The 16,604-nt window shown below is 36.9% G+C and overlaps 1 protein-coding gene across 4 annotated transcripts in view; it reads left to right on the top strand.

The window, feature by feature from the left end:
* The first annotated feature begins 4,632 nt into the window (after positions 1 to 4,632).
* The window catches only part of LOC145997412 (TGF-beta-activated kinase 1 and MAP3K7-binding protein 3-like), a 213,881-nt gene continuing 201,909 nt past the window's right edge, over positions 4,633 to 16,604 (top strand). For all 4 annotated transcript variants that reach the window (XM_083134435.1, XM_083134434.1, XM_083134436.1 and 1 more), the window contains exon 1: positions 4,633 to 4,745. The gene's annotated coding sequence lies outside the window, so the exon portion shown is untranslated. The remainder of the gene's footprint in view (positions 4,746 to 16,604) is intronic.

The raw sequence follows: 16,604 nt of genomic DNA, 5'->3' as shown, positions 1-16,604 counted from the left end.
AAAACGCCAAGTTGGGAGGATGAGATTCTCCATTCCCCACACTGCTCATCATGCATCATTCTTCCTCGTTCTCACAATTAGCCGAAAGTGGCAGAAAGCGACTATAGATAAGAGAATAATTAAATAAACCATTCATCCTCATTGTCATGATTGAGAGAAGTGGAAGAATAGATGAGGAGGTAAACAGAAGAGGACAAATGGGTGGTAGACTATGTCAAAGCATTCGAAGATTAATTTGGAACAGGCATGTACCTATGAAATGCAAGAAGTTAATATATAACACATACTATGTGCCAATAATTACGTATGGAGCAAAGACTTGGACAATGGCATAGAGAGACAAAGAAAAGATGCAGGCAGTGGAGATTAAATTTTTAAGGAGTCTTTTGAGGAAGACTTGAAGGGATATAATAAGAAATGAGGAGATCCGACAGACAGTGGGTGTAGTGAAGCTTCAGGACAGAATAGATGAGGCACAGATGAGATGGTTCGGACACATGAAGAGGATGGATGCAGAAAGACTCCCAGTAAGAGGTTGCAATGCACAAGGAGTGGGAATAAGGCCAAGGGGGAGACCAAGATGTCGGTGGACAGAGCAGATAGTGGAGAATGTTAGAAGGACAAGATTGGAACACCATGGAAAGAGGACTGGTAGAAGACCACAAATAAAAATGGAGAGGCTTGACTTCTATGCCGACCCAGCCAGAAGCAGGAAACAGCGAAGGATGATGATGATGATGATGTCATGATTAGCAAAAGTTACAGAAAAGTGAAGCAAAAGTAGGAGAAATATATAAATTTGAAAACTATGTATATTGACTAAAGAAAGTTGTCGTTTCTACAGGAAAGTCAATAACTCGTACATACTTTTGCAATATGATAAAATTATTGAGGAAACTGTCGGGTAAACCCGAGTGTTCTAAACGTATTGTAATTTTAAAATTTGTGAACAAATACTATTGTGAAAATAATTGTAATTCCAGAAACTATCATTCTTGTAACAATAATTTCTTGCTGGCGAGATCCTATATACTGACGATGATCAATGCTGTTAACGTACTGAGCCATTTATTGCTGGCACTATTCCCTTGTCAGTGGAGTGGAAAATCCATCGCTCGTTTTTACACTGCAAGTTGCGTCTTACACAGCAATTAATGACATTTTGATGTGTCTTACATCATGGATATCCACAGGATTTGTTCCGGGGGTGACGCAAACGAGGCACTTTTTTCCAGTGGTGCAGCAAATGAGGCATGTTTCTCCCCAAAATAGCGATGCAGCTAAAAAAACGTAGCTGTTAGCAGGAATATATTCCTATATGTCAGTTAGTTATCTGGATATCTGAATTTTTCAGATACTAATTAAATAAATGACGCAGATATCTATAATCTACAGTCTAGATAATCTGTATCTCCATGTAATAGACTGTCTTTATGAACCTCCTGCAAAATTAAAGATTATTGTCGATTTTTTCTGATGCTGTTGCCACATTCAAAGTTCACCTCAAAATGCTGAGGAAAAATGTAGCTGTAGCGAAATTTTCGCTACAACTACAGGAATTTTGTAGCTTCGCTACCGCTACAACTACAATTTTCAAAATGTAGCATCGCTACATGTCAGTGCTGAGGCGGCTGTGTTCACGTCCAATCTAAGATTCTGCAGAGTTTCACTAGTTTTGTTTTTAAACAAAAAATTTTAACAGTTTTTTTCTTTTTTTGTGGTGCGGGATCATAGGCTGCAGCCCAGATAGCCTGCGCGTAAATGCGGCCCTGCTGTACTTTCGGACACAACCAAAATCAACAAATAAGTTTGGCCGAGTCTGCTCATTACCTTCTCTATCTGAAAGCCTAATGGCTTGCTCCGGTCACGTGACTAAGCGTCATCAACTGGAGGCGAGATAGCCGCCATGTTTGATTTGCTTGTTCGGAATCAATGTTGGACCTTTTTAGTGAATATGGAATTGTAATGCAAATTTAAGAACTGTAATCGAGTGTACATGACGTGTAAATATGCTTAAATGTGCAAGAGGTATGGTGTATAGTAAGTGTTGTGTGCTCAATTGCAAAGGCAATTATGATGAAAAATGTAAGAGTAACGTTCACATTTCTTCAAGGTGTTGCTGAAAATGAGAAATGTTTAGGGAAATTCCATGTGATTCGGTCCCTACGAAAAGATATAAGTTAAGTAACAAAGGTTTTATATTCATAAGTAAATAAGAGGAATAGTTCATGATGTCAAGATTTCATGTGTACAGAATAGGCATCTAATATAAGTCTTGTTTTATCTTTTATCAACAATCTTTTTTTAGAAACAACAAATAATTTACCCTGAATTACAAACATTGGTTAACGTTAAGATACGTTGTTGCTTATGATTGCAAAATAATTTGTTTCAAGATTTAGTCAACGTTTAAAATATTACGGTCGTGTCTACCAAATCAGTTTGTTAGTGTAAATTTTATGCAAGCATTCGATAACATATTAATATTATTTACACAAATTTTCAGTTTCAAAATATGATTAATGAAAGAAAGCTATACAACTGGGCAAAGTTGATAGTTGTGTATATTTACATTCTTATTTTACCCCGCTTTTATTATGTTTCTTTAGGCTTATCGGAGGCTAATGGAAGATAGGAGGTTATGCATTCAGATACAAGGGTACAATGTATAACAAGAACTTCGATGAAATATTCGTGTGTAAAATTATCCAAGAATATATTACTTATGTTTCAAACACAAATGTTTTCACACAGAAAGCATTTTGTTACCTAGCTATGTTAATATGAACTACAAATATTATATTATATAAAACTGTTTCATATGCACCGCTTTTTATTTTTTGTCTTTGTGAAGCTTCAGTGTTCGTAACTTTGATTATTAAATCAGTGTAATGTTTACTGTTTCTAAATTTATTAACATTCTTCACGATATTATTAACAGAGTGTAAAAACCGTGTAAGGAAATATTCCAAATGTTTATTTCTCAAGTGAAGGCTAAGATCAAAATATTAATCTGCCTTTTCTCAATGAAAATGTTGAAACACTTAAGTTATTGTCACAGATCTTACTAACGACAATGAAAATATTCAATTTGTTTGTTATCTCTCGTTCAATAAACTAAATAGGTTCTAAATTACAATGTGACAAATGATTTAGGTTTAATCTTTATTCACAGAAATATAACATTGCCCTTGTACCAATTTCTTTAGCTTTTGTTGCAAGGATATAGAAATTAAGTATTTGTATTGAGATTCTATAGCTACACAGAATATCTGCATTATCTGGTTGATTAATTTTGGGTAAAGTTAAAGACAATTTAATTGATTAGGTAACTTGGAAAGTTTACGGTCAACCTAACATGCAGGGTTTTGATTTAAATCAATTGATTTTTACATACAAAAGTTCATACAAAACTGCTCTGAGTTTTACTGTAGCTGACAAATATTCCCGATAATATTTTTCAAAAACATACAATGTTTAAAATTTTCCCCAGGAAGTTTCTAACGGTTTTCAAATCTTTCTTTGTGTAATGGTAGGAATTTTTATGGTGTTCATAGTGACGTCCTGAATGAAAATGTTGGTGTAAATATTCAATATTATACTTTTTCTTCTAACTATATTCGTCGGGAGGGTAAATGTCAAAATTTAACTTCATAAAAGAAAAAAATATACCTTAATTCTCTACGAAAAGGGATTTACAGCGATAAGACCATCGCCTCCAGATGATGACGTCTTGACTGAGCGCTGTGGCCTGAACCTGAAGATGGTCTTGGTCTGCTGCCACGCACGTGTCAGCAGTAAGAATAAGCGTCAAATTTGCTTCTGCCACGCAATTCGTCTGCTAAGAGGATGTTACAAATTTTAAGAACAGATGAAGACGAGAGAAATGCAAGTTTATGATTAGTGGGAATGAATGTACAGGAAATTTAGAACCTGTTTCTTTAGAAAGCATTTAGCGATATTATTTTAATGCTAACAGAACTTAACCTAACTACGAGAGCATTTAGGTTTATTATTAGAAGAATGCTGAGGGACCTAATCTTAAAACATTTTGTGAAAGTAATCGCTACAACTTCACAGTATGTGTTACAGACGTAATTGCATATATAGCATGATGAAATCTCGATAAAACAAAAATCAAGTCTGCTACCATGTGCATATTTTTTGAGGTTCCAGCAGAAAAAGAACGTGGCAGCAGACACTACCAATAAGTTTTCCGTTTTGAAAGCAATTCCAAGATGGTGTATAACTCGATGGCAGAGCGACAGCAGCTTCCTGAGCAGTTTGCATGATGTCTATGGTAGCTTGCCAGTGATACAATCTATGAACAATTTTCATATTCCCACAAATTCCCCATAATGTTGAAATTTCTCCAAAAGACAAATATATTGCGATTTCGTTGTGTTTGTGTGTAACGGGAATTCATGATTCAATAATAATTTGTGCAGGTTGTAGTCTCATTTAATTTACCTATGGATATCATATTTGAGATGTGTATTTCGTAAAGGGTTTCGGGTCGCAACCACGGATAATTTCCCTTGGCGGTGAAAATTCACATCTTTTACAGACATTTCAAATAGATGTAGCTAGTATCACTGGTTATCGTCACATGATCTTATGACGTATGAATGCGACATCTCATGACACCAACACCAGCTGAGTTTTGTAGTGAATTAAGTTTGATTTAAAATGTGCACGAAAATTGACAGTTTTCATCATCAGTGAATAACATTTTATATTTGGAGGTAAGTCTTATATTGTGATGACATACTATGTCAATTATACTGAGTACATATTTCTTGTTGACACGAAAGTTGATATGCAGGATAATCTAACAATATTGGTAACCGCATCGAAAGAGAGTCAAGACATTTTCGTCGTAATTCGGAATTAAATGCTGTCGCCACAAGACGGTTTTCAGCATACATGTACTTCCAACAGCAAGTTGGTTTTCATATTTGGACACGTACACATGGATATTACGCTTAATCAAGTTTTTTTGATGGTGTCATCGTAAGTACGAACTCGAAAATGAGTTTTATATTATACACGTATTTTGTGTTCGTGTCAAATCGACATAGGCACATTACAATATAAATTTTCACGAAACATTCCGATACGTGTAGGGACCGTGATGGCTATTCGTGTTTTTCCGTTTTTTACAGTTGTTTAATTTTAATTCGTGAATGATATTTCGACTGTTTAACAGTCACTGAAGTTGTTGAGATTAATCAGTCTTCCCGAGTTCAGTAAGAAATAACGAAGTAATCTTATCTCCATGGTAGGAACTTGCCAATGACATCCATCTAATAATGCATATTAACAGTGTGGTATTTGAAAACTTTCCAGTAACTCTTCTCGAATCGTCAGGATATTATTAAGTTATGTAGTTCTACCCAACCACTCCCCTCCCACATAAGTGCTAAAAGTTAGCAACTGGAGAGGGGATCCCCTCATCCTCCCATTAAGCCCCACACAGCACTAGATTACCAGCTCGAAATTAGATTGAAATACTTTTTTTTTATTCTCTGAAAGTTAGTAGAAGCATCCGAAAATGGATATGTCCAATTAACATTACGTGCCAAATAGCTACTTTTTGACTATTATAATGCACATGAGAAATTTCCATCATCAATAAGTTACTGTAGCAAATTAACTAACGATGAGTACAGAAGTATATTATTTAGAAATTAACATCAAATCCAGCTGAGTAACCTAACCACCATAGAAACTAAAAAAGTACATTTGGGGGGGGGGGAGGAAGGGAGAGCAAACCTTAAAATCCAACAACAGTTGAAACATCACAAGTGAATGAAACAAATAAGCAACAAATACAAAATGTTGAACACCTCCAGGGCTGTTGACCCACTATACTCCCTTGAGAATTATCTTGATTTTCTTTAACCAACAGATTTTGATGTTTTCTGTAATATGAAATTGGTTCCAGTGTGTGGAAAACACAAATAACGGAGATATGAGTCCAAATATGACCTGCATAATTAAAAACCTGTCATTTCAGAGTACTTTCGCCCCTGTTTATTAGTAAGGCAAATTTCTTGTATCGGACAAACTGCTGAAATTTGCTAGTTCATTTAATTTGAATATTCGCCCTTACGTATTCTGCATTGAGAAACATTACTGAAGGTGGCATTTCGCTTATTTCATGGAAATAAGCTCTATATGTGACATATCGAGTAAGTTTTCTTAGTTTCTTTTTGCCTTCGGTAATACGCAAAATGGTGGTCACAGTTACACTACCCTACTCTGCATGCAGTGTTTCCACCCCACTGCACCCAAAAATACCTATGTAGCCCCACAAACCATTGACGCATAGCTCCACGAACCATTTCCGGTAAGGTTAGGTTAGGTAGGGTCATGTTTAGGTTACAATAGTTAAAAATTGGTTTTAAAAAAATATGTGTAGTCCCACGCACCATTCTCACATAGCCCCACGAACCATTGACACATAGCCCCACAAACCATTTGTGGAAACGTTGCTTCTTCAGTTACAAAAACACGTGTTTGGAAACACTGACCGGGATTACATCATCACACACAGGCTACATCCACCTGGAAGTAAATGGATGCAAGAGGTTTCATGTATAGGTCACACATTTATATCGAAAAATAGATGATTTACCGGCAAAATTCAATGAACGACACGAGAAAACACTTCCCTGAACTTCCACAAGTATAGAGAAACTGCATTCGGTAAGTAATTTCTCCTGTAAATTTGAAGAAATCCATTTGTCCGATATGAGAAATTTAATATTAGTAAAAACCATTTATATTCACACTCAAATAGCGAGAGAACGTGTCGAAAATAGCTATCAGTCCCAATCCTAACCTAACAACATAAAATTATAGCTGCTGTTGTGGAATGTTGTGTTAAGTGCCATGTTCCCTTGCACGAAGCTTTCGGTCTGTTCTGCTTTATGGTAAGGTAACAGGCTAAGTTAACAGACATACTTTACTTCACAATAACATATGCTAAAAACAACTGAAAACGTTCATACACAACATAATATTCATAAACCATGTGAAATATTTCTCTTTCTTGAGGTGTTACAGAGGGTCAAGGGTATGAACTTCTGAACATCAACAATCATTCAGTGTGTATTGGAAAGCATTATGTTTCCTTATGACAGGAAAATGTGGCGAGGATATTTTGAATCACATTACCATGGTTCAAAGTACTTTTTGCCTGTTTCCTGAATGTCCTCAAAGCAGTCTGATCGTGCAGTCATACTGTGCATAAATTGGACTGAAAACTAAAAACTGAACTAAAGGTACAGCTTGAACAGTAACGTTAATCTAAGCCAACCATAGGACATTGGCTGGTGTGCCTTCATGTTGAGAACAAGCTCATTATGCCATTTGCAAGGTCCATACTATATGTAGAACTCTGACTTCCGCATGCTGGATGATTGTTACTAGGTGTATGGAAGGATGTGGAATATTTTCAAAGTTTGGCTACAAGTCTGAATGTTTGAAGTATGTATAATGTCAATATATTGCTTATTAAGTCATGGGAGACTGTATTAATATGGAAATTTCATGTTTTCCTAAATTTTGGCTTCTGTGGGTATGTTTGTGGTTTTTTTTTAAAATAATGTTATGTAGTTCCATACATATAGAAGAAAGTGTGAAAATTCTATTCCATAATTACCTGATTCACATAAGCAGTTTGAAAGGGGAGTTATATTTAACAGAAAATACACACCCACAATGGAATACAATAAATCTAATCTGGCAATTATGAATGACGAAACTTGCAAAAACAGATGATCACCGAAAATGCACAATTATGCCAAGTCCATAATGTTTTTAATAAATGGTAGCACAATACGCACAGCCATGAAAATAGGCGGCTGGACTGAATTGTGCTGGTGCCACATGTGGGTAAAGCAAAGCGAGAGTGGGACAAAATTCGCTGGTTCCCGTGCACTGTGTGGCAATGTCAACCAGGCTGCATTGCCTAGTTCAAGCGTCAGACTGACCTCTCTCCGGGGACACTTTCGAGACCCATTCGATATACAGTTGTCATCCCTGACCTTTCGAGCAAATACTGTCAGTTTGAATCCCATGGATTACAAAGACCAACTACAACGGGATCTTTCATTCTCTTAAACCTCAGAACACACGGAGTTCTGCTCTGACATGGCAACAGCACGAACTTCTGCCACCTGCCTAATTTCATGGCTGTGCATTTAGTCTGTTACCCAGGCATTAGTAAAAAAAAATGGCTGCTTGGTGTTAAACACATATATGGGGCAGAGATATCATACAAGAAAAATGCATCATTATTTATATTCAGTTCTTGAACTTTTTCAATGCAGGAGCAGGGACTTGTGTTTTTTGCAGAATATTGAACAATGGGAAACTTTCCTTTAATTTTTCTGTGACCAATTGTTTTTTTTAAACCTTGTACCTTAACTTGTGAGTATGCATGTAAATGATAGATTTCGAAAGCAGCTAATCGAATAAGCTTCATCTTTTACGAAATTCGTCAGTGTGAACATTGATATTTTAAATAAATTCAGAATGTTATTAATTTTGTTCCTTGCTAGGTGCCACCACCCTTCCTCCCCCATTACAGAAATGTATGTTTCTCCTCTTGCACACTAGTTTTGACGTTGCACTGATGATCAAGTTGTCATGGTTGATGCCTATATGCCCAAATGGTGCATCATAATTACATCACTCCAATGTATAGATAATGTGTTCTATGTAAACAAACCAGGACAACTAGTGTAGTGATAACAACAGGCATCGAGTTATTCACGAAATGTCAAGCATATTATACAAAATCAGCCACTATGAAAGAAGTTCGGCCCAAATTCCTTTTGTTTTATTGCGATTTCATCATGCTACGAATGCAATTTTTACATGGTTCGATAATGATATTTATATGTTTCTTTATCCAGAGTTATTAGGAGGTACCAAAAAAATTAAACCTTGCCCTGTATAATCAAATTGTTTGCGTAAATTGATATATCAAAAGACTAGTATCGTCTTATGCATGACTGAAAATAGTAGTTCATTCTCTACCTACTTACCTCTCATGTTGCAAGTATTTTTTTAGCTAAGTTGCAAAGTAGTAGTCTGCTGTTAAATGTTGTTAGCATTGTAATGTTTTTGAAGGTCGTTAGCATTATGTTGACATCTGCTAGGTTTGTTTCATGCAAATAATAATCTGCTGATAAACACTGGCTATCCCTAACCCTCTGTAACCCATGAGAAAGTGAAATATTTTGCATGGTTTGTGAAGAATATTTTATTTATGAACGTTTTCAGTTGTTTTTAGCTCATGGAAGGGTGTTTTTGTGGAGTAAAATAATCTGCCAATTAAGAAAAAAATCAACATAATTCTCAGAAGGGGGGGGGGGGGGTTAAAGTCGTTGAATGACCCCAAACACTGCTCATGATATGCTAACGTACAAATGTACTAGTTGATATTCCACAGGAATTGAATTCTTCATATTTCTGTAAGCACATACACTGTGTTGATTGTGCAAAATTAATTTTCCCATCATTACGCATGTTATTCAGCATGCAGACCTTTGTCTAGCATAGTGCTGCCATTTAGAAAACATTTTATTTGTGCCACAAAGTGATTTGATTCTGTGTTATGCTGCTTTTGGTGTTTTATATTTCCATATGAGAAAAAATACTTCTGGTAATAATCCCGCATCTACTGTATTTACCAGCTTATAAGACACACTTTGGGGTGTAAGGGGTGAACTTCCACGTAGGCACCCAAAAGTCAACCTCACTTCCATATAGTACACCCTGGACTGCATTTGACGAACGAAGCTCTGGGGACTGGCACTATGACCGGTATAATTCTGTGTGTTGTCCTGGGTTTTGTCGCTATATGTGCTGAGTGCCTCTTTACAGCCTCAGCTTTTAACCAAGGTAAGGGTATTTTAGTTTTCAGACACGATTTTATTTTTTGTTATGATAAGGGGCTGGACCCCGCATAGTGTGACGGGTGCAATATAGCCTTAGTGCTGACGCACCCAAAATTTTAATTTCAAATTAAAAAATAACACACACTTTTTTTTCCCCTTTAAAATAGTGTTATATGCTGATACTCAGTTTTTGATTGCCTCCATTTCTGGATTTTTTTTCTGTTCTGAGTTAGACTACTTCTTTCTTTCTTCCTTCCTTGTAGTGTGTGACGAAGAAGGTTAAAATATATTCTTTCCCATTTACATTAGGTAAGTTATTTGTTGAAAATAGACCAGTGGTAAAGCTTTTTCCTCAAAAATGTGTATGAAATAAATGGGGTGCGTCTTATATGCTGGCAAATATGGTATATACTTCCATAAATATGTTAGGTGGATCAAATTTGTTGTTGCTTGCTAGTGTTGTAATTACATAAGGTCACAGCACCTAAAACTCTGGTCCAAGTGAAAAATAAAGATTATTGACGTGATTGATATTAAAGAGCCCCATTGAATCTGCTTAACCTTACAAGTAGCACAGTAAATGTGTTTTATGGGCACATACGAGGGGGTATCCAAAAGTTTTAATTATCACCATGAAATAAAAAAACATAAAATAGTCACTTGCAGTGGTCAAAGTTAGTTCTTCTCCATGTAGTCTCCCTGCAGAGTCACACATTTTTGCAAGCGTTTCTTCACCTGTTTCAAGCCCTCGTTGTAGAAGTCCTCCGATTTGCTCGAAAACCACTGTTCCACTTTGAAAATGACAACCTCTCTGTCGTCAAATCGCCGACCACGAAGTGGTTTCTTCATCTCGGGAAAGAGGAAGAAGTCGCTTATCTCAAGATCAGGCAAATAAAGTGGATGGTGCAAAGGTTCATAGCCTAACCGGTGGGCGGCGACAATGGATGCTTGGGCCGTATGGATGGGTGCATTGTCGGCCAGGAGACGGACGCCTTTGCTGTTCATGCAACGACGTTTTTATTTTAATGCATCACGCAGTTTCTCCAGAAGGTTGCAGTAGTAATCGCTGTTGAGGGTCTCGCCCTTCGGAAGGTAATCGGTTAAGATTACCCCGTGGCTACCCCAAAAAACAGACAGCATCACCTTCCCGGCAGATTTCTGGACCTTCGCCTTCTTGGGAGGGGGAGGATGGATTTTTCCACTCCTTGTTCATTTCTTTGGTCTCCGGATCATAGAGGTATACCCAGTACTCGTCCATAGTGACGAGACGAGCAAAAAAATCATCTTCATTCTGCTCCAACAGAGTCAAATTCTGCTGGGAAAAGTCGTGGCGAGTTTGCTTTTGAAGAGGTGCCAACAAGCGAGGTACCCAGCGTGCAGGCACCTTATTCATGTGCAGTTCCTCATGAATAATCCTCCACGCACTTCCATAACTTAGTCCAGTCTCCGCCATCATTCTTTCCATGGTCGATCTTCTGTCGTCGAGGATGACGGCCTCCACTTTCTTCACCATGGCAAGATCATCCTTGATTGAGGGTCTACCCGCTCGTGACTCGTCTGTCAGGGACATGTGACCACTTTGAAAGTTCTCTTCCACCTCACAACCGTGTCATATGATGGGCTTTCATCCCCATACACAGCTTTCATTTCGTCGTGGATTTGGTGTGCATTGTTGCCCTTCAAATGGAGGAACTTTATGACACTTCGGGCTTCAATTTTGTTCATCATGCAGGTTGATGTCTTCTACAGCCTGTGGAAAGAAAACTACTTTCGACAAAGATTTGATATTTGCACAAGTATGCATGACAATGACACTGATTATGCACCAAAAGTTTCATGTAAATATCTCTATAACTTCTTTATTATAATTAAAACTTTTGGATACCCCTTTGTAAAAAGGTACTTTAATTGAAAGTGCCAAAATAGACAATGAACATGACTTCTTTCAATGTGTGTTATCAGTTGGACAGCTGTCAAGTAGGAATTGAAGCTTTCCTGGCAACGTTACACAAACAAGCGTTCTTGGGAGTTCAGTCAGGTTATGTCAGCATTCACATCTATCATTTTGAGCACAGACATCGGTTACCAACAATATTACATTAAAATTTACTCAAGTAGCCTAAATATTGTCTAGAGTCTGTTGATTAGTTCTTATATTGTTAAAAGAACAATACTCTATGACACCAGGGGTAGGGTGACCAGACGTCCTCTTTTATCCGGACATGTCCTTCTTTTTAGGTGTCTGTCCGGCATCCGAGCGGATTTTATAGAAATCCGTAAATGTCCTCCTTTTTTGGAAAGAGTATTCAGCATTGGCCATAGCAAATGTGCTGCACAGAGAATGTATCCATGCATAAGGATCATCATTTGAGCATCTGAGAGCTGATCTACCATCACTTTATCCAAACATGTCATCTGTATCATAAGAGAGCATACTGCTATACAATCTCTGCATTTCCGTTACAAGTCATACATACGCGATACTAAAGTTTTTGTTTTTCTTTCTCCCTCTCTGGCCCTGTTTCATTATCTCTATTTTCTTCCCTTTTCTCTCTTTAGTTATATTCTCTTCCATTCTCTGTCCCCTTCTCTTTATTTCTGTTCTCTTTTCTTTATCTGCCTTTCTCTATCAGACTTTTTTATTATTACCATTCTGTAAATTTTCCAGCGTGTCTTTTTTTTCTCTCTCTTCCTCTTTCAATGTAAGGGACAAAGTTTCGCATCCATATAATATTACAGGCAAAATTACTGTTTTGTATATTTTAACTTTTAGTTTCTTAGATATTAAATGAGAAGACTAAAGTTTATGAAGAGAAAAGTAACATGCATTTCCTGAATTAAGCCTGCTTTTTATTTCCTCCTTAATATTATTTTCATTTGTTAGTATTACTCCTAAGTACTTGAATTTGGAAACTGGTTCAAACAAGTTGTTATCAATAATTAGATTGATTATTACCTAACAATTGGTTTCGACCTAATGTAGATCTTATTCTTAGTCGAGGGACCTCCAAAAGTAGTCCCCGCCCGGAGATCCGAATGGGAGACTATTTTACTTCCGGAATATTTTACCTTGGGAACATCCATTACCTCATATTGCTGATTCTTGAACATATCTTTTTACAGTGCAGAGTTGTCAGCTCTACGCCTAACCCCCAATATGAATGGAGGATCACACTTGTCGGTCAGTGGATCTCTTGGATCTAGCTGGGAGGACCACATAGCGTAGTCACCAATATGTAATGTGGTGTAGTCAGTCACTTTCCCCTGTTGATGAAAGAGTGCCAAAAATGTTCAAGGCAATAAAATTATATTTCTTGTCCCAACCTAAACATACATAAAATATTAATTCTTTTTGAAAATAGGTTAAACGATCCCGAACAGTCAGGATTCCAAATGGACATTTTAAAAAGTGATAAATTCTTGATGTTTTCTCGATTGTAAGTGTCTGAAACGTCTTAGAATTTATTTTTTATTTCAGAAATACAAAAAAAAAAAAAAGAAAAAAAACAATCACACAATGGATATGACGTGTAGAAATCAAGATTTCCGCAGTGTCGGGAAATTTTGAACATTTTCCATCCTGAAATTACGAACTTTTCCCATCCCGATCGCAGGGATTTAAAAACATTTCCCTTTCCGATTTCGTCCCGACCAAAAATATTCTGTTCAGCACAGCCTAGGGTTCAAATTGGAAATTTGCACAAAACGGAATGCCTTACTTTCGTTATCATGCTGTTCCTCTGTTTTTTAATCTCCGATTACGACAGTGACGAGACGGAACGGGAAGGTTCCAGATATTCATGAAACCGGAACGCTGTTCCGGTCAGCTCCGGTCCATTTTGATCCCTAGGCATCTATCTCTCTATGTACGTTACATTTATGTCTTTGAAGAGGTGGTGCGTCTGACAGCCCCGTTGAACCTCCCTCTGGTTAGCTAGAGTTAAGAGTAATAATGGCAAATGTGTTGCGATTTTTTTGCTGTGTCCTCTTTCCTTGGGCTTTGTCCTCCTTTTTTGCCATGCTCTGTCCTCTTTTTTTGAATGTATGTGTCTGGTCACCCTAACCAGGGGTCCCAGGTTGGAGCTCTTGCTTGGGCATGGGTGTTATTTGTGAGTCCCTTTATCAAATTTCCTCCTATCATCTCTGTTCTTCATCTTTGCAATTAGCCAAAAAGTGGGAGAAAAGTGACATAAAATAATCTAATTCAATTAATATATTGTTAAAAGAAAGGTTCTTGCTATTTCACAGAGTATGTTAATGGACATTAATTGAACATAGTAAGTACACTGGACATCACGTTTCTTGCATCTCTCATGCCATAATGGTTGTGATATTGCATTGTTATCAAGGGCTGCCAGTTTTGATCTTCAGTAGTTTAAATCCCAGAATTTGAAACATGTTACTAACTACGTCATTTAATTACTCCCTACTTTCAGGACATTAATGACCTCCAGTATGCCATTCATGTAGTGTTTGCACTGCATTACAACTGGGATTTTACAATATGCACTCCTGTTCAGATAAAGTAACACATTCTTCAGCTGTCCAACCACATAAAATGTACCACATTATGTGAACAGGAGTTCACAGACAACTATTCGTGCCAAGAAAAGCAGGGATAAAAATGTACTTTTTTGGGCAAATATTATGCAAAATATGCACTAACCCTCAAAATTGTATTTACATGAACTATGAAATGTGGTAGAGGCTCAAAACATGAAATATATTATAAATTTGGATCCCATGTTTCCATATGAAGGATTAGAGAAGGCAGACAAATCTATCCAAACAGTTTACATATTCTAACCAGTGGCATATTTTAGGAGAGGTGATAAACTTTGAAATGTTTTCAAAATAGTTTTTAACAGCCTATTTCCAAAATATATTACAATTTTATATTACATTATTTGCACTGAAGCCAGAAACATTAATTCATGATTGGTTGCGCTCCCTTTAGTCACGTTGTCAGTCGCGGGTGAGCATGCTCACCCTTGTTTTTCATGCATTTTAGGTCTGTTTATTATTTCTTTTCTTTTAATTGTTGTTGAAATAGCATCTTTTTTTTTACCTGTTTGGAAGTGGTAACGTTATTGTTTTAAAATGCTTATTTGCTTTGAAGCAGAGTAATACATCGTCGAAGCAAATAGGTGTCAGCATTAACAAAAATTGCATGTTACTTGAAGCTACCCTGAAGAACTCGGGAACAGTTCCATCTGTGCTCCACAAATCTCATATAAAATAAAATCACTTAGACACTTTTCATATTTTCTATTAACACAACAAAAACACACAATTACGAAAACTCACTAGAAGCAGCGTAGACTTATCGACTAATCAATGCACAAATGTATGTAAGAAAAATGTAACATGTTTGGTTGTGGGCGAGCTCTGCACTCACTCTGACAGCTCCTTCCTCAACAATGCTCTCTCATCTCTCGTACTACTGTTTACACCATTTCATTAGAATGTGATCAGATCACTTGTGACACTCTAAACGTCAGCCAGTACTTTTAGACCACAGGCCAATATTTTAAATACTCTTAAAATGGCATTTGATTAAAATTGGAAGTAAGAACGGGGCTCACCCAGACTGATCCCTTTTCGAGATTTGTACTGTTTTGGAAAACACCGACATTAATTTTTGAATCAATTCACCACCAAAAATGACAAAAAATATTCCAGCTTTGTGGACTAGGCTGTTCAGGACTGATGATGTCATGCCTTCTGATGGAAACTATAGGCATTTAGGTCGATCACAGGTTAACAAGTGATGAGGTAATTATTATGAAAGCATGTTGAATGTTTTTGTGCAATGTCATCTCTAGCAGCTGGCTCAGATTGGTTCCAAGTTTAAGATCTGGTGTGGGCATGCATGTACCTATTTGATTGTTATTAATCTAGTCATCATTCATTCACATTGCTGCTATGCATATAAATAATATAAATGTGCATGTACAATGTGAAAAATACAAAGAATGTTTTTGTGCTTTCTAAGCTGTAGCTCGCAGATTGAATGTTGTTTTTTTTTTTTGTTAGAAGGAAGAAGTCCAAGTTAATGGCTTCAATTTGGTGCTGCGATGATGTGGAAAATGTGTAATTTATTCTGTGCTTAGAGGAGCTACTTGACTGTATCTATACTTCCTTCTTGTTTTATGCTTATCCTGGTTTATCTATTCTCCAAGCATACTCAGTAGAGGCTAACGTGGTGCCATTATATAAATCTGGAAACAAGGGTGCTGTTGCTTCTTATAGGCCTATTTCCCTTCTTTCACCACTTTCTATCGCCTGTGAAAAGATAATAAAGGACCGACTCTACAAATTTAGTTCTCCTCACATAAATACAGCACAGCACAGCTTCTTGCCAGGCAGCTCCTGCTTAACCAACATTTTATTATCTGACGCTATCGACTCAATATCTGAATATTCTCAAGTGGATGTAATATATATATCTTGATTTTTCTAAATCTTTTAACTATTAACCACAATTACTTACTACATAAATTATCTTTCCGATTCAATACTCGTGGAAAATTTCTCTTTTCAAGCACTACCTCCAAAACAGGCAACAAAAAATTGTTCTTTCAAGAATCTCTTCTTCTTATCACTCTGATTCTTCTGGTGTTCGCCAAGGCAATGCTCTTGGACCTCTTCTCTTCATCCTGTACCTTGATGACTAGAGCCCGGAAGTTT

Source organism: Lepisma saccharinum, chromosome 13 (genome assembly GCF_977018435.1).
Source record: "Lepisma saccharinum chromosome 13, izLepSacc3.1, whole genome shotgun sequence".
NCBI lineage: Eukaryota > Metazoa > Arthropoda > Insecta > Zygentoma > Lepismatidae > Lepisma > Lepisma saccharinum.
This window is presented reverse-complemented; position numbering and strand designations above follow the sequence as displayed.